At 49.9% G+C, this 23,944-nt stretch overlaps 1 pseudogene; it reads right to left on the bottom strand.

Moving 5' to 3' along the window:
- Positions 1-607: 607 nt before the first annotated feature.
- Positions 608-2,319, bottom strand: LOC147978733 (uncharacterized; annotated as a pseudogene).
- Positions 2,320-23,944: the final 21,625 nt, after the last annotated feature.

Here is a 23,944-nt window from a genome sequence, read left to right as displayed (position 1 = left end):
GTCCTATGGAGAAATCAACAATATACAAATCTCCTCTCTTAAAGCCTTCGAAGACTTTAGAATTGTGAGCTTCCATGATCACAACACAACGATACTTGCCAAAGACAGAAAGCATATCAAGATCACAAAGCATTGAGACAGACATGAGGTTGAACCCTAAGGACTCGACAAGCATGACTTTGTCCATGTGTCGTTCCTTTGAGATTGCAACCTTACCTAGACCCAATACCTTGCTTTTGCCTTTGTCAGTGTAGGTGATATGCTTCAGATGCGATGGAGATAAAACAGTGTCCATCAATAAGCTCTTGTCACGAGTCAAGTGATTTGTACATCCACTTTCGAGGACCCACTCAGTGGCTTTGGGTTGATCATCCTGCGGATGAATTAGTGCAGCTTACGAACTCATATACTTCATCAGTGAAGAATATGACATCAAATTCATCAGATCAATTTCATCAAGCAAGAGAACAGGTAAAGCAGTATGAGGACGTGAGAAATGAAAATCCATTTCTTCATGATTAGCTTGTGTCCTTTCAAGCATTTTCAGGTCTCCAGCAAATTCTTCAAACATTTAGGTTCGTCTGGAGACCTGACCCTGTTTAAGAGATTAGTTATTTTTCTTCACCACCCACATCTGCAGGGGTGGCAAAGAGTTCATCATTCTATGAGTTTCATAAGAGAAAGGTGGCATAGATGCCACTCCACTTCGTTTCACATAAGAGGGGTTAGGGTAAGCATATGAATAAGCAAAGAAATTCTTCGAGGACTTATGAACATAATGATTTGAGGAATACTGCACATATTCATAACCCTTAGTCTTTCCCTGCGAAACGGAAGTGTTAGCACGATGATGTTCATATGAGGACTTTGATCGATATGAAGAATGTGGTCCATATGAGGACTTGGATCCATATGAAGACTTTGGTCCATATGAAGAATTTGATACGGGGTTCCTATTCTTCATAGGTGGTGTCATGATGACATTCACCTGAAGACTTTCAAGGCACCTTTTGGGAACCCAGATTTTTTTCATAGGAGGACCGTTCCTGCAGTTAGTGCCAACATATCTAGCAAATACTTCACCATTCTGATTTTTGAACAGCTTATAGTTGGAGTCAAATGACTCATCAGAAGAATATGAAGATTCACATGTAAAGCCAGATAAAGTAGATGGATCCACTGAAGGTCCCTTTGCAGCAACCCATGAGGTTTTGGGATACTTCTCAGGCTTCTAGTAGGTCCGATCAGCATTGAGTTTCCTCTCAAAGGCAATACCCTCTTTCCTAGGGTTCCTGTTGAGGATCTGCTTTTTAAGCACATCACAAAGTGCATGATGCCCTTTGAGGCTTTTGTACATGCCTGTCACATACAATTCCTTCAGCCCTGCATGGTCAGTGATATTATAGCATCCTCAGACGAGGAATTGGTGATAGCACAGACAGTTGAAGAAATTGTAGCAATAGAGGCATTTGAACTTTCAGGTGAAGAATTAGCAGATTCACGTTCAATGGAATTCAAACATGGAGGATCAAATTCTTCCTGAGCAGCGCTGAGTTGTTGAGGAAGTAATGAATCACGCTCCTTCTGAAGATCTTCATAACTCCCCCTTAGCTGCTCAAGGTCTTGCTTTCTTTGAAGAAATTCATAAGAAAGCATCTCATGATCAGATAAGAGAGTGTTATGATGACTCTAAAGATTATCAAACTTAGTCTGAAGTCTCTGAAGACTTTCAGCCAAAGCTTTAGAACAATCCCTTTCTTCACCCAACATATCATCGCTCTCATCTAGCATGTTTTGAACTTTTTCCAAAGCTCTTTGTTGTTTAGTGGCAAGGGAAGCAAGTTTGGTATAGCTGGGTCCAAATTCATCACCAGATTCATCATCACTTCACTCAGATAGGTAGCATTCAGTTACCTTGGCACCTTTTGCCATAAGGCATGGTGAAGAGGATGATGATTCCGGATTGAAAGTCATAGCCTTGCACGATTCCATGAAATCCCCAAACCAGGGATCATGATGAGTTCGATGACCTTCATAGACCTCAGATAGTCGGTCCCAGATGAGCTTCACATGGCTACGCTACATAATGTTCCTAAACTGATTTTGAGACAAGACGGAGCAGATGATGTCCTTTGTCATGAGGTTAAGTAGAGTGTACTTGCGAATATCATCAACCTCCGCCATCTTGCAGAGATCGGTAAGACCAATCTCAGTGACAGTCCACAGTTTGCTGTTCATCGCCATGAGGCGCTTCTTCATCATGGCCTTCCACTTTGGATAATCATGACCGTCAAAGATTGGGCATGTCACTGTCTTCATTCATGTTGTTGACATAACTAAAACTCCAGGCGGTTAAACCAAAATCACACAGAACAATGGAGTACCTTGCTCTGATACCAATTGAAAGTGCGTTAAGTCGACTAGAGGGGGGTGAATAGGCAATTTTTATGAATTCTTCACTAAGGAATTTCAGAGTGAGGAAATTCCTTAGGAAGGACTACTTGCAGCGGAATAAGTACTCAGGTGCAAACATAACAGAGTAGTAGCACAATTGTCATGATGAAATGAAAACAAGCACATAGTATAGAAAGCGTAAACATAGGATAAGCAGGCTGAAGACAAACTGACTAAATAAATTGAGCTGAGGAAATTGAGAAAGTCTTCAGTCAAAGTCTTCAAACAGTAACAATCAGGTACAACAACATAGAATGAGGAAATGAAAGGGTTGAGGAAATAGAACCAGTTAGCTCGGTGAAGACAATGATTTGGTAGTCTAGTTCCAACTGCTGTGACAGTTGTACGTCTGGTTGGAGTGGCTAGGTATATAAACCTGAGGACACACAGTGCTCACCGTATTCTCCTTGAACTAAGGTCACACAGACCTCATCCAATCACTCATGGTAAGTCTTCAGGTGACTTCCAAACCTTCACAGACTCGGTCACACGGAGATCCACAATTTCCTCTTGGATTCTCTAGACCATGACGCCTAACTGTCTGGAGGATGCACAGTCCTCAAAGGTAACAAGTGTCGGTTCCACATAGGAACAATCTCTTTAGTGATGCTCAATCACTTTGGGCTTGTAGGCATTTGGTTTGGGGTTTGGGGTTTTTCCTCGCTTGATGATTTGCGCTCAAAGTCCTCGAAGGATGGGATCCTCTCAATGACAAGTGTTAGTTTCTCATGGAGCAGCCAACCAGCTAGTGGTTGTAGGGGGGGGCTATTTCTAGCGTAGGGAGCAGCCCGACATGATAATACATAAATGCCCTTCAATTATATGACCATTAGGTGGGTAGATATTTTGGGACAGCTGGCGCATAGCACAGCAACGGTCGAAATTTTGAGGTTCAAATTCCTCAGGGCTATCATGTTCCTCACTTGTAGGCAATCCGCACTGGCGAATTCCTAACTCCTCAATCAGAACAAATTCCTCATAGAACAGAAGATCTTCATCTCTGTCACTGAAGAAATTGACTGAACTGTATGAGATTTCCAATGGCTTCACTCGAAAGGATTGGTAGGTGTAGGATTTTGAGTTGAGCATCACCTGGAAACTTTTCCTTAGTTTTACCTCGACCCCCTTTAACAGTACGGTGTTTCCTATGACTAAAGAAAGAGAAAATGAAACTACGAAAACAAAAGTCTTCACGCTTCAAGTTCCTCGCATGAATATCAAGTCTTCACAGTCACACCAATTTCTTCGGTTTCAAAGTCTTCAGTTGAAGACATTCATTTTTTGGGGTCGACTTTCTCTATAAATATCAAACTCTTCACAGACTTATAGACTTGTGTACACTCACAAACTCATTAGTCCCTTAACCTATAAGTCTTCAGTACACCAAAACCACTAAGGGGCACTAGATGTAGTTACAGCCACCATAACCAGTGGGCTGGTTAGGTATCTCTTGATGTCTTGACACACCATGCCGGCCTCCGAAGTCCACTCGAATGGGCCCTTCTTCTTCATTAGCTTGAAGAACGGGAGGGCACGCTCCCCCAGCTTGGAGATGAAGTGCCCTAGTGAGGTTACGCAGCCTGTGAGTTTTTGCATTTCCTTGAGAGTCTGCAGTGGGCTCATGTCTTCTATGGCTTTGACCCCCCTGTGCGACGCGAGGAAACCCAGCAGCTTGCCGGAGTGGACGCCGAACACACATTTCTCTGGGTTGAGCCGTAGGTCTACTGATGACCCACAAGTATCGGGGATCTATCCTAGTCCTTTCGATATGTAAGAGTGTCGAACCCAACGAGGAGCAGAAGGAAATGATAAGCGGTTTCCAGTAAGGTATTCTCTGCAAGTACTGAAATAAGTGGTAACAGATAGTTTTGTGATAAGATAATTTGTAACGAGCAACAAGTAACAAAAGTAAATAAGGTGCAGCAAGGTGGCCCAATCCTTTTTGTAGCAAAGGACAAGCCTGGAAAAACTCTTATAAAATGTAAAGCGCTCCCGAGGACACATGGGAATATCGTCAAGCTAGTTTTCATCACGTTCATATGATTCGCGTTCGGTAGTTTGATAATTTGGTATGTGGGTGGACCGGTGCTTGGGTACTGCCCTTACATGGATAAGCATCCCACTTATGATTAACCTCTATTGCAAGCATCCGCAACTACAACAAAAGTATTAAGGTAAACCTAACCATAGCATGAAACATATGGATCCAAATCAGCCCCTTACGAAGCAACGCATAAAATAGGGTTTAAGATTCTGTCACTCTAGCAACCCATCATCTACTTATTACTTCCCAATGCCCTCCTCTAGGCCCAAATAATGGTGAAGTGTCATGTAGTCGACGTTCACATAACACCACTAGAGGAGAGACAACATATATCTCATCAAAATCTCGAACGAATACCAAATTCACATGACTACTGATAGCAAGACTTCTCCCATGTCCTCAGGAACAAAAGTAACTACTCACAAAGCATAAACATGTTCATAATCAGAGGGGTATTAATATGCATATAGGATCTAAACATATGATCTTCCACCAATTAAACCAACTAGCATCAACTACAAGGAGTAATTAACACTACTAGCAACCTACTAGCACCAATCCCGGACTTGGAGACAAGAATTGGATACAAGAGATGAACTAGGGTTTTGAGATGAGATGGTGCTGATGAAGATGTCGATGGAGATTGCCCTCTCCCGATGAGAGGAGCGTTGGTGATGACGATGGCGATGATTTCCCCCCTCCGGGAGGAAAGTTTCCCCGGCAAAACAGCTCCGCCAGAGCCCTAGATTGGTTCCGCCAAGGTTCCGCCTAGTGGCGGCGGAGTTTCGTCCGAGAAGATGGCTTATGATTTTTTTCCCATTGAAAGACTCCATATAGCAGAAGATGGCCACCGGAGGGCCACCAGGGGGCCCACGAGGTAGGGGGCGCGCCTAGGGGGTAGGGCGCGCCCCCCACCCTCGTGGGAAGGGTGTGGCCCCCTGGTGAAGTTCTCGCTCTCAGTATTTTTTATATATTTGGAAAACATCTTCCGTGAAGTTTCAGGACTTTTGGAGTTGTGCAGAATAGGTCTCTAATATTTGCTCCTTTTCCAGCCCAGAATCCCACCTGCCGGCATTCTCCCTCTTTATGTAAACCTTGTAAAATAAGAGAGAATAGGCATAAGTATTGTGACATAATGTGTAATAACAGCCCATAATGCAATAAATATTGATATAAAAGCATGATGCAAAATGGACGTATCAACTCCCCCAAGCTTAGACCTCACTTGTCCTCAAGCGAAAAGCCGAAATCGAAAAATATGTCCACATGTTTAGAGATAGAGGTGTCGATAAAAATAAAATATGGACATGAGGGCATCATGATCATTCTTAGAACAGCAACTTATATAATTCTTGTCATATAATCTCTAATGCTAGAGTAATAATTCAATCACAATATCAAGTCTGAATCGTAAACTTCATTGAAAACTAACAAACTACAATCTCAGTCATTGAACCAATTGCAATTTATCATAACATAGGAAAGAGTCAATGTATAAGAGCTTTTTCAGCAAGTCCACATACTCAACTATCATATAATCTTCGACAATTGCTGACACTCGCGCAATACTTATGGGTATGGAGTTTTAATCGGACACAGAGAAAGATAGGGGCTTATAGTTTTTCCACCCAACGTTTTACCTCAAGGGTAGTGTCAACAGTAATAGTTCATGAAAACTCACATCCAATTAGCCATATATACCAGGATCTTTCCAACATATTGTGCTTGCCAAAGGATAAAGTGTAAAAAGGAAGGGTGAAAATCACCATGACTCTTATGCAAGGTAGGAGATAAAAGTAAAAGATAGGCCCTTCGCAGAGGGAAGCAGAGGTTGTCATGCGCTTTTATGGTTGGATGCACAAAAGCTTAATGTGAAAGAACATCACTTTATATTGCCCCTTGTGATATGGACCTTTATTATGCAGTCTGTCGCTTTTTTTACTTCCATATCACACGATCGTATAAAGCTTATTTCCTCCACACCAATCAATCATACATATTTAGAGAGCAATTTTTTTATTGCATGCACCGATGACAACTTACTTGATGGATCTTACTCAATCCATATGTAGATATGGTGGACTCTTATGGCAAGACTGGTTTAAGGGTGCTTGGAAGCACAAGTAGTATCTCTACTTGGTGCAATGAATTTGGCTAGCATGAGGGGGGAAGGCAAGCTCATCATGTTGGAAAATCCAAGACAATATAATTCATCTCAAATGTAAGAAAACATAACCCATTATGTTGTCTTCCTTGTCCAATGTCAACTCTTTAGCATGTCATATTTTAATGAGTGCTCACAATCATAAAAGATGTCCAAGATAGTATATTTATATGTGAAGACCTCCCTTTCTTTATTACTTCCTATTAATTGCAACGATGAGCAAAACTGTGTTTGTCAACCCTCAACAACTTTTATTCATCATACTCTTTCTATGTGAGCTCATTACTGACCATAAGACTCACATGAACTCTTTGTTTATTTTTATTTCTTTCTCTTTTCTTTTATTCACTTAGGATCATGGCAAAATAATCAAGCCCTTGACTCAACACTAATCTTTATTATATAGCTCATGGACTCGATTACACAGAAGGATAATAAAGCAAAACTCACGACTAGATCATACTAAGAACTTTTATTCTACTAGATCAAGATATTACCAAAAGGATCGAACTAAGAAAAAACGGTAAAGATAAGGTGATGGTGATACGATACCAGGGCACTCCCCCAAGCTTGGCAGTTGCCAAGTGGAGTGCCCATACCAGATACTCAATTCTTCTTTGTTGGTGGAGACGGTGGTGATTTTGTTGATGGTGTAGGCTTGTCGTCCTTCTTCCAAGGTGTAGGCTCACCATCATAGAAAGATGGCCGAGTCTCCGGGATCCTCAAATCTGCAGCCAAACTCATCCTTTTGAATCTATATTCATACTCACAGTTTTAGTTTTGTAGGTCATAGATTTGAGTTTGAAGTAGCTCAATTTTCTCGTGAAGCTTGAAGATGGTCTCCCCGATGTTGTCGGCATCCAGCTTGTGTTTGTTAGTGAATTCTGCGATCATCATGTGGTTGGAGTTGAGTCCACGCTCCACCATCCCCTGACACTTGAAAACTTGTTGCTCCATTGCTTCGAGCCTCGTCTCTATGCTTCCGGTCCCTTTGGTCCCTCAGCATCACGGATGTGCAACAACCCATCACGCATCTCAATGGTTTGAGGGTGTCTGTCGGTGTCAAAACCGGCGGATCTCAGGTAGGGGGTCCCGAACTGTGCATCTAGGCGGATGGTAACAGGAGGCAGGGGACACAATGTTTTACCCACGTTCGGGACCTCTTGATGGAGGTAAAACCCTACGTCCTGCTTGATTAATATTGATGATATGGGTAGTACAAGAGTAGATCTAGCACGAGATCAAGGAGGCTAAACCCTAGAAGCTAGCCAATGGTATGATTGTCATTCGTCCTATGGACTAAAATCCTCCGGTTTATATAGACACCGGAGAGGGCTAGGGTTACATAGAGTCGGTTACAATGGTAGGAGATCTACATATCCGTATCGCCAAGCTTGCCTTCCACGCCAAGGAAAGTCCCTTCCGGACATGGGACAAAGTCTTCAATCTTGTATCTTCATAGTCCAGGAGTCCGGCCGAAGGTATAGTCCGGCTATCCGGACACCCCCTAATCCAGGACTCCCTCAGTAGCCCCTGAACCAGGCTTCAATGACGACGAGTCCGGCGCGCAGATTGTCTTCGGCATTGCAAGGCGGGTTCGTCCTCCAAGTACTTCATAGAAGATTTTGAACACAAAGGTAGTGTCCGGCTCTGCAAAATAAGTTTCCACATATTGCCATAGAGAGAATAATATTTACACAAATCTAATCTGCTGATGTATTCCGTAGCGTGACATCACACCATGGCCAAGTCTTTATTCGAATTGTTTTACTGTCCCACGTCAGCGCGTTTAGCGAGGCGGTTTCCTTGGCACGCCTTGTCAAAGCAGAGATCGTGTCCCCTTATTCCAGGATTCTCATCGATACGGGCGTGGGTAACCCAACCGCTCCATTGATTACGGCGCTTGGGAGATAAGCGAGTTTTACCAGGCTGGTGGGGACGCATAGTCGCGTCCACCCATATAAGGGGATAAGAATCCACCTTTTCATCCATGCCTTCTTCCTCCTTTGCCTATCCATTTCCGCGCACTCGAGCTCCAGCGCCCAAGTCCGCACACCCCACCTCAACCTTCTCCATCCATGTCCGGAGCGGGAGGGAAGTGTATGGTCTCCTCCGTTACGGAGGGACACATCAAAAAACTAAGGAAGGCCAGATACTTGTCTAACGACATTGCGCACCGGCTTCCCGAAGAGGGGCAGCTCATTACCACCCCTAGGCCCCATGAGAGGATGGTGTTCCTCCCCCATTTCCTCCACGGACTGGGCTTCCCTCTCCACCCATTTGTCCGGGGCTCATGTTCTACTATGGCCTGGATTTCCACGATCTGGCCCCGAACTTTGTCCTCAACATCTCGGCGTTTATCGTCGTGTGCGAGGCTTTCTTCCGCATCCGCCCCCATTAAGGCCTATGGCTCAAGACTTTCAATGTCAAGCTGAAGGTGATGCACGGCACCCAGGCGGAGTGCGGAGGCGCCATGGTGGGCAAGATGCCCAACGTCCTATGGCTCGAGGGCTCCTTCGTGGAGTCCCTAAAGGGGTGGCAATCGGGGTGGTTTTACATCACCGAGCCGCGCGACCCTGAATGGGTCACAGCCCCCGAGTTTCGATCCGGACCCCCTACGCGGCTCGCCTCCTGGAAAGAGATGGGGCTGTCGTGGGGTAAAAAAGGAGAGTTGACCGTACTCCAAACATGCATCCAAACCCTGGTGGACAAGAAGCTCAAACTTGTCAACGTAGTCCAGGTTATGCTCATCCGCCGGATCCTCCCGTGTCAACAACGGGCTTTCAACCTGTGGGAGTTCGACCCGGCGCGGCACCGAACTCTGAGCAGGCTCTTCGACACGACGTATGAAGATGCCTGGAAGGTGCTTTTCAAGTGCGCCGAGGCCCCCGCATCCGCTACCGAGGATCGCGGATTCAGCACGCAGCGTCACGCTCGTGTGGTAAGTTGTTTTTACCTTTTACAGGGTATTAGTCTTTCATAGTTTGACTCCATGTGGGATCTAAGCTCCCTTACCTTTGACAGGATTGGCAGGAGACGTCCAGACAGATCAACTATCCGGCTCCTTTGCCCGAAGGCCCAGCAGACGCTCGCTTGGCAAAGCTGCTGGTTCTGGCACCCTACGTGGTGCCGGAGAAGAAGGCCAAGAAGAAGGCCACAGGGACTCGAAAGAGTGCCCAGCGCCAGGAGGTGTCAGATTCATCATCCGACGACTCTAAGGCACACTCCTCCCATGAAGACGAGGAGGAGGAAGAAGAGACCTCGCCCTCTCCAACGGGGGGAGGGAAGAAAAGGAAGGCCGCCCCAACTGGGGAGGCCGAAGGGTCCAAGAGGGGGAAGACCCCTCCTCCGGAATACTCCACCAACACCGACGACGGCGAAGAGGAGTGGCTGCACAGGGCCAAGCCCCTGGTGAGACCGTAAGTATCCGGATACCAGAGTGATTCATAGTATTCCCCCACTGCACAGCTTTTCCTTACGTCGAACATGTCTATGCAGTCCGCCCAAGGTCGGGCTCGACGAGTCGTCGAGCGGCTCCCGGGATTCGTTGGATGTGAATTCGCTTCTGGCGGCTACCTCCCCCCACCCTACGGACGACGCCGAGGTGGCATCCCAATAGGTTCCAAGCCAAGAGGAGGTGGTCCTGGAGGCACCGCAAGGCGACCTCCCGGACTCCAGGCGTGAAGGGGATAGAACCCCCAAGGGCCCTAAGTCCGGCTTTGAGCTGGACACCGTGCCGGAACCTTCAACGGTTCCGAACTCCGGTAGCCAGCCTCCTTCCAAGATGAGCAAGCCTACCGAGCCGGTGACCTCCGTCCAACCGGAGGCACCGGACAATTTGCTGGAGGTGCTTAACGGCGCCTCCATCGACGAGGAGCACCGCACTATTATGAGTGCGGTGATCCAGAAGGTTCATTCCGCCAAGAGCGGACTGACTGAAGCCTGTGCCAGCCTTCTAACAGGCTTTGAGGTAAGTAAGGAATATGTAAAAATATTACCGCATAGACAGTAGCCCCTAATGCTTTGTTCGGCGTTCGGAAAGAAAAACCGAATAGAGGATCTAATAACATTCGCAGGAGTCTAACAAAAGTAAGTCAATATGCGTATGCAGGCTTCGCTGCTAGCATCCGCCGCACTGACAGCGGAGGTGGGCATGCTGAAGCAGAACCTCGAGCGGTCCGAGCAAGAGCTTGGCCTAGCCAAGCAGCAGCTCAAGGAGAAGGAAGGTAAGAAATACCTTATTGAAATATGTGAAAGGTGCAATTGCAAAAGGTGACAGGATTAACGCGGCTATTGTAGGGGCCACAACTGAGGTGGCGACCCTTAAGCAAGCGTTGTCCGAGGCCGAGAAGAGGGCGGCCACGGAGCGCACCGAGCGGGAGAAGCATGAGACACAGGTTGGCGAGGTGCGGCAAGAGCTCCAGGCTCTCATGAAAAAACATGAGAGTTTGGAGCTTGACTCAAAGACGCGAGAGTCTGAGCTCGCGGCGGCCATTGAAGATGCCAAGTCTGCCAAGGCTGAAGCCTAGAAGGCCCTCCAGGAGGTTGAGGTAATAAAAAAGATAGCGGCGGGTAAGGCATTCTTTATGCAAAGCAAGCATGTAAAAGTGAATTACTTGTTACTTACCCGAATCCGGAGCTCTCCAGGAGCTTTCGCAGACTTGCCACGTAGCGTGTCGGATGCCTCCGCCTTCTACCGAGCCGAGGAGGGAAGCTCGACGGAGAAGGTGTTCTGGTCTCAGTATGCTGAGGCCGAACACCCGGTGCCCTTAAGGGACCAGCTGAAACAGCTGGTCGAGCTCCATAAGGTGGCCGAACAGGCCATGAAGGGCCTCATATTCCGGCTGTGGCCTGGAGAGGCCATGCCTGGGAGCTACTTCGGGCTGGTGAGGCGGCTGGTGGAGGCCTGTCCAAGGATCGAAGTCATCAAGCGTCCGTATGCATCGAGGGTACCCGTAGGGCGCTTGCCTGTGTGAAGGTGCACTGGGGCAACCTGGATGCTGAGAAGCTTGTGAAGGACGGGCCACCGCCGTGCAAGGAGCATCGCAAGCCCGAGATGTATTATGAGGGCATTCTGAAGGGTGCCCGCCTTGCGGCGGATGAATGTTCCATGGATGTAATTTTTTAGTAAACTCGCTCGTTTTGTCATGTGCGCTGAAAACTTGTTCATGTGCGCTAAGCAATGCTTTTTGAATGTAAAATATTACCTTCTGTGCGGCCGTTTATCAAATTTGAGAGATGGCGAGTCGTCGGCTTCTGCCCCCATGGCACGAGTGCTGGGGTGTTCGGGATAAACATGAGCGCTCTTTTTCCCATTCTTGGGTCCTTCGAGGGAGGCGCTCAACACAACGAACAAGGCAATCGGACTATAATGCTTGAACACTCTCACTTAGCCATAGAATTCTATAATTTTAAATTTCGGCGAAGCCCCTAGTGTTCGGAAGACCGAGTTCGGGGCGCTATCCACGCCTAGCCCGGACAAAGCCGACTCCTCGCTCTAAGCGGGATAAGTCTTTAGGGACTCGAAAACCTCTCGAACAGCGACCAGCTCTCACCTCATCATGATGGTCAGTTTTAGCTTTCTCTACTGAGGTGCTTAGCCCAACTCAACTGGGGCACAATCGCAGTAGTTCTCCTAGTGCTACCTTAGCCGATATAATGGAACATAAGGTACCAAAACATAGGAGCCGGGCAAACCCAACTATTGACCCAAGACATGATTCGGAGCCGATGCATATAATGCTATAAGTTCGGGGTGTCGCACTTGTGAAATTGTTCGGACTTCTCACACCGTATTGTGGGGTACTTATGCCCCTGGCGTATTGGCCGTACCAAAGTGTACGGGTGCAACATGTCATTAATGAACATATATTCGTAAAAAAGAGTAATGCAATAATAGACGGAGGCTATGCATTGTTTATTTAAAAAAGGCTGCGATCAAAGCAGGACAATACAAATAGTGTGATAAGCAAAAGATGGGACTATCAAATATGTCCTTTCCAGGGGCGAGCTACGGAATGTTATGCGAAACAGGTATACTGCTCGTTATAGAGACCACCTTAGAGTTCCGTAGTGCGGCGTAGCTTTCTGCTCCCCTTGTTTGTGCGGCAATTGTACTGTCGGACAGGCCTTCCGAAGAGCGGAGTCCTGAAAGTAAGAGAAAATGAAAAAGTTGGCAGCCCCTAGTGTGGTTTAAGCCGTGTTTCGGGCGTGCCGTGATTGTGCCCCTCCCCTTTTGCCCATGGTATTTCCAGAGCGTAGTTATGTACGTGCAACACTGGTTTCGCAAGTTTGCGAGGGCTGGGGTTGGGGCCGCATTGCTACGCTTGCTCAGAACGTGCCCGGCGGTCTTGTTGTAGGTTACTCCGGGCGCACTTGACGGTGTCCAGACGTTTAATGGCCAGACTGGAGAATTGCCTTGAGAGGCTGCTTTGTACTTCCACTGCGATAGCCGCCGTATGCTCCTCCATTGGGAGAGAGTGTTTGGTGTTTCCATTGACCGTGATGACTCCTCGAGGGCCTGGCATTTTGAGCTTTAGGTATGCGTAGTGCGGCACCGCATTGAAATTGGCAAATGCGGTTCGCCCGAGCAGTGCGTTATAGCCACTGCGGAACGGAACTATGTCGAAGATTAACTCCTCGCTTCGGAAATTATCTAGAGATCCAAAGACCACTTCAAGTGTAACTGAGCCTGTACAATTGGCCTCTACACCTGGTATGACGCCTTTAAAGGTCGTTTTAGTGGGTTTAATCCTCGAGGGATCGATCCCCATTTTCCGCACTGTATCCTGGTAAAGTAGGTTCAGGCTGCTGCCGCCGTCCATAAGGACTCTAGTGAGGTGAAATCCATCAATAATTGGGTCTAGAACCAATGCGGCGAATCCTCCATGACGGGTGCTAGTGGGGTGGTCCCTTCGATCAAAAGTGATCGGGCAGGAAGACCATGGGTTGAACTTTGGGGTGACTGGCTCCATCGCGTATACGTCCCTTAGCGCATGCTTCCGCTCCCTCTTGGGGATGTGGGTTGCGTATATCATGTTCACCATCCACACTTGTGGGGGGAAAACCTTTCTGTCCACTATTGTTCGGCGGCCGGGGCTCCTCCTCGTCCTCGCTATGCAGCCCCTTGTCTCTGCTTTCGGCATTTAACTTCCATGCCTGCTTGAACACCCAATAATCCCTGTTGCGGTGATTGGCTAGTTTTTCGGGGGTGCCATGTATCTGGCATGAGCGGTCTAGTATTCGGTCCAAACTGGACGGGCCCGGAGTATTTCTTTTGAATGGCTTTTTCCGCTGACCGGGTTTAGAGCCTCTGAATCCGGCATTAACTGTCGTATTCTCAACATTGTCGTCGTTAATGCGGCGCTTTTGCTTGTTGCAACGTGACCTGCCACTGCTGTCCTTGGTATCCGAATTACCAGGGCTCTTGGTCATGTTATTGCTGCGAGCTAGCCAGCTGTCTTCTCCCGCGCAAAAGCGGGTCATCAGTGTCGTGAGGGCTGCCATAGATTTTGGCTTTTCCTGTCCTAGGTGCCGTGCAAGCCACTCGTCGCGGATGTTATGCTTGAAGGCTGCTAGGGCCTCTACGTCCGGACAGTCGATGATTTGATTTTTCTTGGTTAGGAACCGTGTCCAGAATTGTCTGGCCGATTCTTCTGGCTGCTGAAATATGTGGCTAAGGTCATTAGGTCTGGTGGTCGCACATAAGGGCCTTGGAAATTGTCGAGGAATGCGGCTTCCAGGTCCTCCCAACAACCAATTGATTCTGCTAGCAAGCTGTTAAGACAATGCCAAGCTGGTCCTTTAAGCTTGAGTGGGAGGTATTTGATGGCGTGTAGGTCATCACCGCGGGCCATGTGGATATGAAGGAGATAGTCCTCGATCCATACCGCAGGATCTGTTGTGCCATCATATGATTCGATGTTCACAGGTTTGAAACCCTCTGGGATTTGATGATCCATTACTTCATCTGTGAAGCATAGTGGGTGTCCGGCGCCTCTGTATTGGGCTATATCACGATGCAGCTCAAACAAGCTTTGTCTACTATGTTCGGCCCAGCCGGATTGACTGTATCCGGAGTGACGATTACCGTCTCGTGCCATGGGCCACCCACGCGATCCGTAGATCGATCTTGTTTGCCTTGCCTTGTCCTCCAATATATCTCGTAGGTCTGGCGCATTTTCCCGTGCCTTGGTATTTTTTGAGCGGCGCGGGGTGCGGCTTGAGAGGAGGGCCAAGAGGCCTCTCTGTCGTGACCACGGGGTGGCCGGTCGGCCGCATCATGCGCTGGTGATGTAGGCTTAGGTGCTTCCTCCTCTAATCGGGGTAGCAGCCTGCGCTTTGGGTAGCTCTTGGAGGGGCGTTCGAGTTCATACTATTCGGCCGCAAGGACCTCAGTCCATCTGTCGGCTAGCAAATCTTGATCAGCTCTAAGTTGTTGCTATTTTTTCTTGAGGCTGCTCGCCGTGGCCATAAGCCTGCGTTTGAAATGCTCTTGTTCGACGGGATCCTCCGACATGACAAATTCATCGTCGTCGAGGCTTGCCTCGTCTTCGGAGGGAGGCAGATAATTATCGTCCTCGACCTCTCTATCTGCTGCTCTCTCATGAGGGCTGGCTTCTCCATCCTCATGTGCTGAATTTTGCTGGAGGTGGTTGTCTTCAGCACTGTCCGGGGTGTTATTATCTCCCGTGTCGGAATCACCGTTTTTGCTTTGGCGGGATTTAGAGCGGTGCCGCTGACGCCGACGCTTAGGCTGCTTCTTGGAGGGGTCATCCTCCGCTGTTCCATCGCCATTGCCTTCTTTTGGGGTGTCCACCATGTATATATCATACGACGAGGTGGCTTTCCAGTGCCCTATAGGCGCTAGTTCTTGATCATCTCCTGCATCGGCGTCCATACCGTCGATGTCTTCGGAGTCGAAGTCGAGCATGTCGGTTAAATCATCGACAGTGGCTACGAAGTGGGTGGTGGGTGGGCTTTGAATTTCTTCATCATCCGCATCCCAACCTTGCTGACCATAGTCCGGCCAGGGCTCTCCGGATAAAAAGAGAGACTTTAGTGAATTCAGAATATCGCCGAAGGGCGAGTGCTGAAAGATGTCCGTGGTGGTGAACTCCATGATCGGTGCCCAATCAGGTTCGATCGGTAGGGGCGTGGAGGGCTTGGAGTCTGGAGAGGAGTCCGGCTCCTTGGAGTCACGGGCTTCGCAGAGCATAGGGCTGGTGTTTGGCTCGATCACTGTAGAGATTGCAGCCCCCGAGGCAGTGTCCAACCACCCATCCTCGATTGGCGCAGTTTGTTCCGAATTAAGGGTCGGAGCTGATGCGGGTGCGGCTTCCATGGCACTGTTCGGCGGCAGAGCTAGATCATGCCCATCGTGACAGTGCGGCACGCTCGGCTGCGGCTCGAATCCATCAAAGATCAAGTCTCTGCGGAGGTCCGCTATGTAGTTTAAACTTCCAAATCTGACCTGACGGCCAGGGGCGTAGCTTTCGATCTGCTCCAGATGGCCAAGCGAATTGGCCCGCAGTGCAAAGCCGCCAAATATGAAGATCTGTCCAGGGAGAAAAGTCTCACCTAGGATCGCATCGTCGTTGATGATCGGAGGAGCCATCGGGCCTGAAAGTGACGACACAGAGGAACTCTCAATGAAAGCACCAATGTCGGTGTCAAAACCGGCAGATCTCGGGTAGGGGGTCCCGAACTGTGCATCTAGGCGGATGGTAACAGGAGGCAGGGGACACAATGTTTTACCCAGGTTCGGGCCCACTTGATGGAGGTAAAACCCTACGTCCTGCTTCATTAATATTGACGATATGGGTAGTACAAGAGTAGATCTACCACGAGATCAAGGAGGCTAAACCCTAGAAGCTAGCCTATGGTATGATTGTCGTTTGTCCTACGGACTAAAATCCTCCGCTTTATATAGACACCGGAGAGGGCTATGGTTACACAGAGTCGGTTACATGTGTAGGAGATCTACATACCCGTATCGCCAAGCTTGCCTTCCACGCCAAGGAAAGTCCCTTCCGGACACAGGACGAAGTCTTCAATCTTGTATCTTCATAGTCCAGGAGTCCGGCCGAAGGTATAGTCCGGCTCTCCGGACACCCCCTAATCCAGGACTCCCTCAGTGTCGCTGCACCTCCGCGACGTAAGGGTTGATGACCTTCTCAAAGAACTTATCCTTGGGAGCACTTGGAGACGCCATGATAACCTATATCTGTCAGAAAAACAGCTCGAAACAAAGACAAGAGATTTTTGCGTGATACGGGAGTCAAAACCCCCGGGAGATTATATAATGAATTTTTACCGACCAAAATACGTGTCGTGTATGAAAACGGAGTCCGGAGAGCACACGAGGTGCCCACGAGGTAGGGGGGTGCACCCAGTAGGGTAGGGCACGCCCTCCACCCTCGTGTCCTTCCCGGACTGCTGGTTATTTTTCTATTTTTCTAAATATTCTAAAACCGAGAAATATTTCCTTAAAAACTGTTTTGGAGTCGGTTTACTTACCGTACCACATACCTATTCCTTTTCGGTGTCTGAAACGTTCCGGAAAGTGTCCCTTATGTATTCCTCCGGGGTTACGGTTTCAATAACATTGGTTTCAACATTTACGGGATTACCTGAGATATAATGTTTGATTCTTTGACCGTTCACCACCTTCGTATTTGTGCCTTCGAAGTTGTTAATTTTTATGGCACCGGAACGGTAGACCTCCTCGATAATGTAAGGACCTTCCCATTTAGAGAGAAGTTTTCCTGCAAAAAATATTAAACGAGAGTTGGATGGCAATACATAATCACCTACATTAAACTCACGCTTTTGTATCCTTTTGTCATGCCATCTTTTAACTTTTTCTTTAAACAACTTGGCATTTTCGTAGGCTTGGGTTGTCCATTCATCAAGTGAGCTAATATCAAATAACCTCTTCTCACCGGCAAGTTTAAAATCATAATTAAGTTCTTTAATAGCCCAATAAGCCTTGCTTTCTAGTTCGAGAGGTAAGTGACATGCTTTTCCATAGACCATTTTATACGGAGACATACCCATAGGATTTTCATATGCAGTTCTATAGGCCCATAATGCATCATCAAGTTTCTTGGACCAATTCTTTCTAGACCTATTAACAGTCTTTTGCAAAATTAATTTGAGTTCTCTATGACTCAATTCTACTTGACCACTAGACTGAGGGTCATAAGGAGATGCAATTCTATGATTAACATCATATTTAGCAAGCATTTTACAGAAAGCACCATGAATAAAATGTGAACCACCATCAGTCATTAAATATCTAGGGACTCCAAATCTTGGAAAAATAACTTCTTTAAGCATTTTAATAGATGTGTTATGATCAGCACTACTAGTTGGAATAGCTTCTACCCACTTAGTAACGTAATCAACAGCAACTAAAATATGTGTATAACCATTAGAGGAACGAAAAGGTCCCATATAGTCAAAGCCCCAAACATCAAATGGTTCAATAACAAGCGAATAATTCATAGGCATTTCTTGACATCTACTAATATTACCAATTCTTTGACATTCATCACAAGATAAGACAAACTTACGGGCATCCTTGAAGAGAGTAGGCCAATAAAAGTTAGATTACAGTACCTTATGTGCAGTTCTATCTCCAGCATGGTGTCCTCCATAAGCTTCAGAGTGACACTTGCGTAGGATCTGTTCCTGTTCATGCTCAGGTACACAACGTCAAATAACACCATCTACTCCTTCTTTATAAAGATGTGGGCCATCCCAAAAGTAATGCCTCAAATCATAGAAGGAACTTTTTCTTTTGCTGGTATGTGAAACTAGGTGGTATAAACTTAGCAACTATGTAATTAGCATAATCAGCATACCATGGAGTAGTATGAGAAGCATTTATGACATTTAATTGCTCATCAGGGAAGCTATCATCAATAGGTAGTGGGTCATCAAGCACATTTTCTAACCTAGACAAGTTGTCTGCAACGGGGTTCTCAGCTCCTTTTCCATCAACAATATGCAAATCAAATTCTTGTAGCAAGAGAACCCATCTAATAAGTCTAGGTTTAGCATCTTTCTTTTCCATAAGATATTTAATAGCAGCATGATCAGTGCCGGGGCTGCTGATCCACGGGCACCTATGGGACCGCCAGACCGGGTCCCTTTCGGTTCGGTGGGGGCGGAGGTCGCGCAAAGAGCAGATCGAGGCAGAGCACGCGAGCGATTTACCCAGGTTCGGGCCGCACGGATGCGTAAAACCCTACTCCTGCTTTGTGGTTTGGTATTGATTTCTAGCTCGGGAGCGCGGAGTGCTACAGTACACACCGGCGGCTAGCAAGACCGAGCGTGAGTGGACGAACTGGCTAACCCCCCCTTCCATTGCATACGGGCCTCCTTTTATATGCTCAAGGGGTTACCGACATAGCAACGGAGGTAAAGGGCAAAAATGGAAAGGTGCTGTGGTAGGTACAGCTACCTGCTACAGTGTTATCATACCTAACCCTGGCGGCAAGGGACAAGGGAATTAATTGCCCGTCTGTGTCGCCTAAACAGTACCGAAAGGGACCGCTAGGGACGCCACCGTTTGCCACGATGGTTATCTTGTCAGCGCCTGCTTGCCACCTCGCACCCCTAGCTACACGGCCTCCTGCCACGTGTGCTTGGGAGGGTCCTAGAGCGACACGTTGGCAGGTGTGCGGCAGCGCGGGCACGAAGTGGGGGTTTCCCGCGGCAAGCTCCTTGCCGCGGTCGTCGTCTTGTCGTGTTCGGGAGCTTGTCGCTCACCGGGCCTTGCCGGACCGCGTGGCATGCCGCGGCAAGTTCCTTGAGATGCCTTGAGTGGCCTTCCCGGCAAGCTCCTCTTGCTGGGGTCTTGTCTTCTTCCCGGCCAGCTTCTCTTGCCGGGGCCTTGGCTGGCCTTCCCGGCAAGCTCCTCTTGCCGGGGCCTCGGTTCGAGTACTTTGTTCTTGAATGGTCTTCACGGGAACCGCGGGGGACCTTGGCGGTCACCCGGCAAGCCTTGCCGCGGGATGCTGCGACATCCCGTGCACAAGTTCGGGATACTAGGGTACCCCTACTCTAGTACACCGACAGGAGCCCCCCGGCCTGGGCCAGACACGGTGCCGAGCGCTGTTGGGCCAGGCCCAAAACAGGGCACGGGCACACGCGGCCTAGGTTACGCCGCATATCTCTCCACCTTCACCGCGCACTCCCAGAACGGCACGCGTCAAACGCGGCGTCGTGGGTGACGTGGGCGGCGTGCGCGGGGCTAAGCCCCGCGAGCATGCGTCAAGCCATGATGAAGGGGACGGTTCACGCCCTCCTACCTAAACGGAGGTAGGCGTGGGGGCGTGGTGCATTTACTGGACGGGGCCGGCGCGCGGTTTTTCGAGGCGTCCACTCCCCGCGATCACGGGGTGGGGCGAGGCCGCCTCATCCGTCGCCTTGGTTCTGCATCCCCGCCACGCGGCTCCCATGCGCTTGGGGCTGCGGACGGTGGAAGCGGGAAACGCGAGCCGAGGCAGCGGGTCGGCCCCGACTTCCTGCTCTTCCCGTGCCTTGATTCGCTGAGCAGGGCGGCCGAGCCCCCACCTCGCTCCTTTATAAAGAGCGGGAGGGGAGCACGGAAGCCCGCACTCTCTCATCTCCTCCTTTCTTCAGCTTCTGCTCCCCTTTCTCTCATTCGCCATGGAGAAAGGGAACCCTGGCCCTTCATCGGTGGCGGCGAGGATCGCCGCCCGACAGCGCACCCCTCTCTCTCCCGCGCCCGTGGTGGCAGAGCCAGCCATAAGGGGAAGAGGGAGGGGGCGAGGTCGTGGACGAGGTCGAGGACGAGGACGAGGTCGAGGCGCTCGGGGAAGAGGCGGACGGGGCGGCGCGCCAGCTTCGCCTCCGCCGGCGGTTCCTCCCCCCACGGCGGTCCATATAGGGGACGACCCTTGCGAGTTCTTCGTCAGGCTGCGCCGGGCGCCTCGTTGTCGCCTCCGGCTTCCAGCTCCGTTTGCGAGCGTGATGGAGTTGGACCCGCCCGAGACACTGAGACTGCACATGAGGGGCTGTGGGATCAGCGGCACTCGAGTCCGCGTTGTATTCCCAGCCCCTAATGTGATGTATCTTGATCGAGGATGGAAGACATTCGCCCGTATCCACAGCCTGATGGAGGGGTTTACCCTCCATTTTAAGTTGATGGAGGGCGACCTCCTCTCCGTCAAGGTCTTCGGGTGCTTCGGCACTCGGGCGAAGTGCTGCGTGGACAGCTCCTCCGATAGTGAAGGCTCCCCCTCGAGCGAGAGTGACAAGGAGGAGAGCGACAGCGATGATGAGGGTAGCGGGCGGAGGGATGGCGGGTCCGACTAGGTGTCGGGCGCCGCTTCGTGCGGCACCGGTGACCCCATCATCCGTGTCGCCGGCGTCTCGAACTCCCCGAGGTAGTCTGCTTGGGCGGCTGGCGTAGGGAGGCTACGGAAGGGGAAGAGGGCAGGCGACAGGGCCGTCAGGTCGGAGTACGAGGGCGTGGTGCCCTCGACAGCGTGCTGACGTCCTGCCGCCCCGTCTTTGAGCCCCGCTTCCGGCGCCGCCATCACCGTCCAGCCTTCGGGCGGCCCCCGGGATGTTCTCTTGGTGTCTTCTGGCACCCGTAGCTCGCCTAGGCGCCCCTTTTGCCCTTTTCGCCTCCTTGACCTACCTCCTGAAGAGAGGGACAGGAAAGAGATTACGGGCATCTTATCTTTTTAATTTGTAAGCCTTCGGGCCTTAGCTGCATCTAAAACTTGTAATCCTCTCTTTCATGTTTTTCATCCTCTATGGACTGTACCTGAGTGGGATGTTTTTTAATGAAAAGGGGATGTTTGCCGGGTTATTTGTCTCGTGGGTTGAACCCACGCCAAGGAGCAAATCCTTGGTATCCCTCGGACAGACAGTTCACCTCCCGGCAACAGGCCCTGCCGCCTTCCCACGTCGCTCGACCTTTCTCACGCCTTTGACGGAGACGGGAATGAGGTGGGTGCGGCCTCCTCGTTTCATCCCTTTGCTTCCGCGACTACGACCAAACTTGGCCCCGGGAACGAGCCCCAGGGCCTAGAGTTGAGGGAGCACGGCAGTTTCCGGGAAGAAACGCGGTTTCGCATTCCCCAGTCCATAAGAGGATGCATGATGAGGGACGAAAGACTTATCTGATATCGCAGCCCCCGGCAACTCTGGCTTGCCGTGGACGAATCTTGGCACTCGCAGCCCCCAGCAATACTGGCTTGCCGGGGCCCAGGTGCCGGCGCGCCCTTCTTCTCCTTCTCATCCTCAAGCAGTCTGGCTAAGATATGCGAGCCCTGCGAACGAAAGGAAAGCAAAGGGACGGACACTCGACCTCTAAGCTAGGGGTTAGCCACTGTTAGGCACCATCAACCCTAACCAAGGACGAGACTCGACCTAGCATGCATGCTATAACCCCGGGGTGATCAGCGCTTCATTTACTGGTGCTCAGGGTCTGCGCCTGGCTCTGTACAAAGGATTACATGCAACAGCGGCAAGACTTGTACAGAAGGGTGGTTGCCGGATACGGTCCAACAACCGCGCCTTACGGGTAAAACTTACGAAGATGCTCGATGTTCCAGGAGTTGCTCACTGGTACGCCATCTTCGGTCTCAAGGCGGACAGCGCCAGGCCTTGTGACTCGTTTCACCCGGTAAGGGCCTTCCCACTTCGGCATCAACTTGTTGGAATTCTTGGCCGACTGAACGCGCCGAAGAACAAGGTCGCCTTCCTCGAGACTCCTGGCATTGACTCTGCGGCTATGGTAGCGGCGCAGAGCTTTCTGGTAGCGAGCAGCTCGCACAGTAGCCTGGAGACGGTCTTCCTCAAGGAGCAGCGCGTCATCTTGCCGCAGCTGCTCTTGCTCGAGCTCATCATAGGCGAGCACTCGAGGTGACCCGTATACGAGTTCCGTGGGGGTAACTGCCTCTGCTCCATAGACTAGAGTGAAAGGTGTCTGTCCAGTGGCTCGATTTGGCGTCGTTCTGATCGACCAAAGAGCCACCGGCAGCTCCTCGATCCAGTTTCTTCCGCACTTGTGCAGCCTGTCGAAAGTTCTGGTCTTGAGCCCGCGCAGCACTTCAGCATTTGCCCTCTCCGCTTGACCGTTGCTTCTCGGGTGAGCAACAGAAGCGAAGCAGATCTTGGCGCCAAGATCTTGGACGTATTGCATGAAGGTGCGACTTGTGAATTGTGTACCGTTGTCGGTGATTATCCTGTTATGGACCCCGAAGCGGCAAAAAATCGACCTGAAGAACTTGACGGCTGACTGTGCGGTCACCTTCCTCACTGGTTCCACTTCCGGCCACTTTGTGAACTTGTCGATTGCAACGTACAAGTACTCAAAGCCCCCGACAGCTCGGGGAAAGGGGCCGAGGATGTCGAGCCCCCAGACCGAAAATGGCCAGGATAAAGGGATCGTCTGGAGAGCTTGAGCCGGCTGGTGTATCTGCTTGGAATGGAACTGGCACGCTTCACACTTGGTTACTTGTGCAGTTGCATCCTGGAGGGCTGTTGGCCAGAAGAAACCTTGCCAGAACGCTTTGCGGACAAGTGCTCTTGCGCCAATGTGGTGACCACATATGCCTCCGTGTATCTCTGCCAACAGCTTTTGTCCGTCTTCCCGGGGAATACACTTCAATTTCACACCGTTGAGTCTTCTTCTGTACAGTGTCTTGTCGACAAACTGGTACATACTTGACTGCCGGGCTACTCTTTCCGCTTCTTCTTGCTCTTCGGGAAGTTCTCCTGTCTGAAGGAAACGGACAATCTGCTGCGCCCATGTTGGAGCTTGTGGCTCGACAACAAGGACTAAAGGCAAATTTGCCGCTGCGGGAACATCCGCTTCTACGGCAAGAACCTGCGGCTCTGCCGGAACTTGACGTTCCCCGACAAGCTTGCCGGAGCAAAACTCATCGGGAGCTTCTGCTTCAACAGAACAAACCCTAGGGCTTGCCGGAGCATCTTGCTCCTCAGCGTTCTCGGTGTTGTTCTCGGCTGCTGCGGGTACGTCCGCTTCTACGGCGAGGAGCTGCACCTCTGCCGGAGCTTGACGTTCCCCGACAAGCTTGCCGGAGCAAAACTTATCGGGAGCTTCTGCTTCAACGGAACAAACCCTAGGGTTTGCCGGAGCAGACTGCTCCTCAGCGCCTTCGGCGTTGATCCTAGGGACCTTCTTGGCGGTGGCTTCGGGAAGCTCTGCCGGCAGGCAGTCACCAGGAATCAACTTCCTCTTCTTGCTCTGTCCAGTTGATGGAGTTACGGAC

Source organism: Triticum urartu, chromosome 3A (genome assembly GCF_056163025.1).
Source record: "Triticum urartu cultivar PI428250 chromosome 3A, HENAU_Tu73, whole genome shotgun sequence".
Lineage (NCBI taxonomy): Eukaryota > Viridiplantae > Streptophyta > Magnoliopsida > Poales > Poaceae > Triticum > Triticum urartu.
The sequence above is the reverse complement of the archived record's forward strand: the minus strand, read 5'-3'. Positions and strand labels throughout refer to the sequence as shown.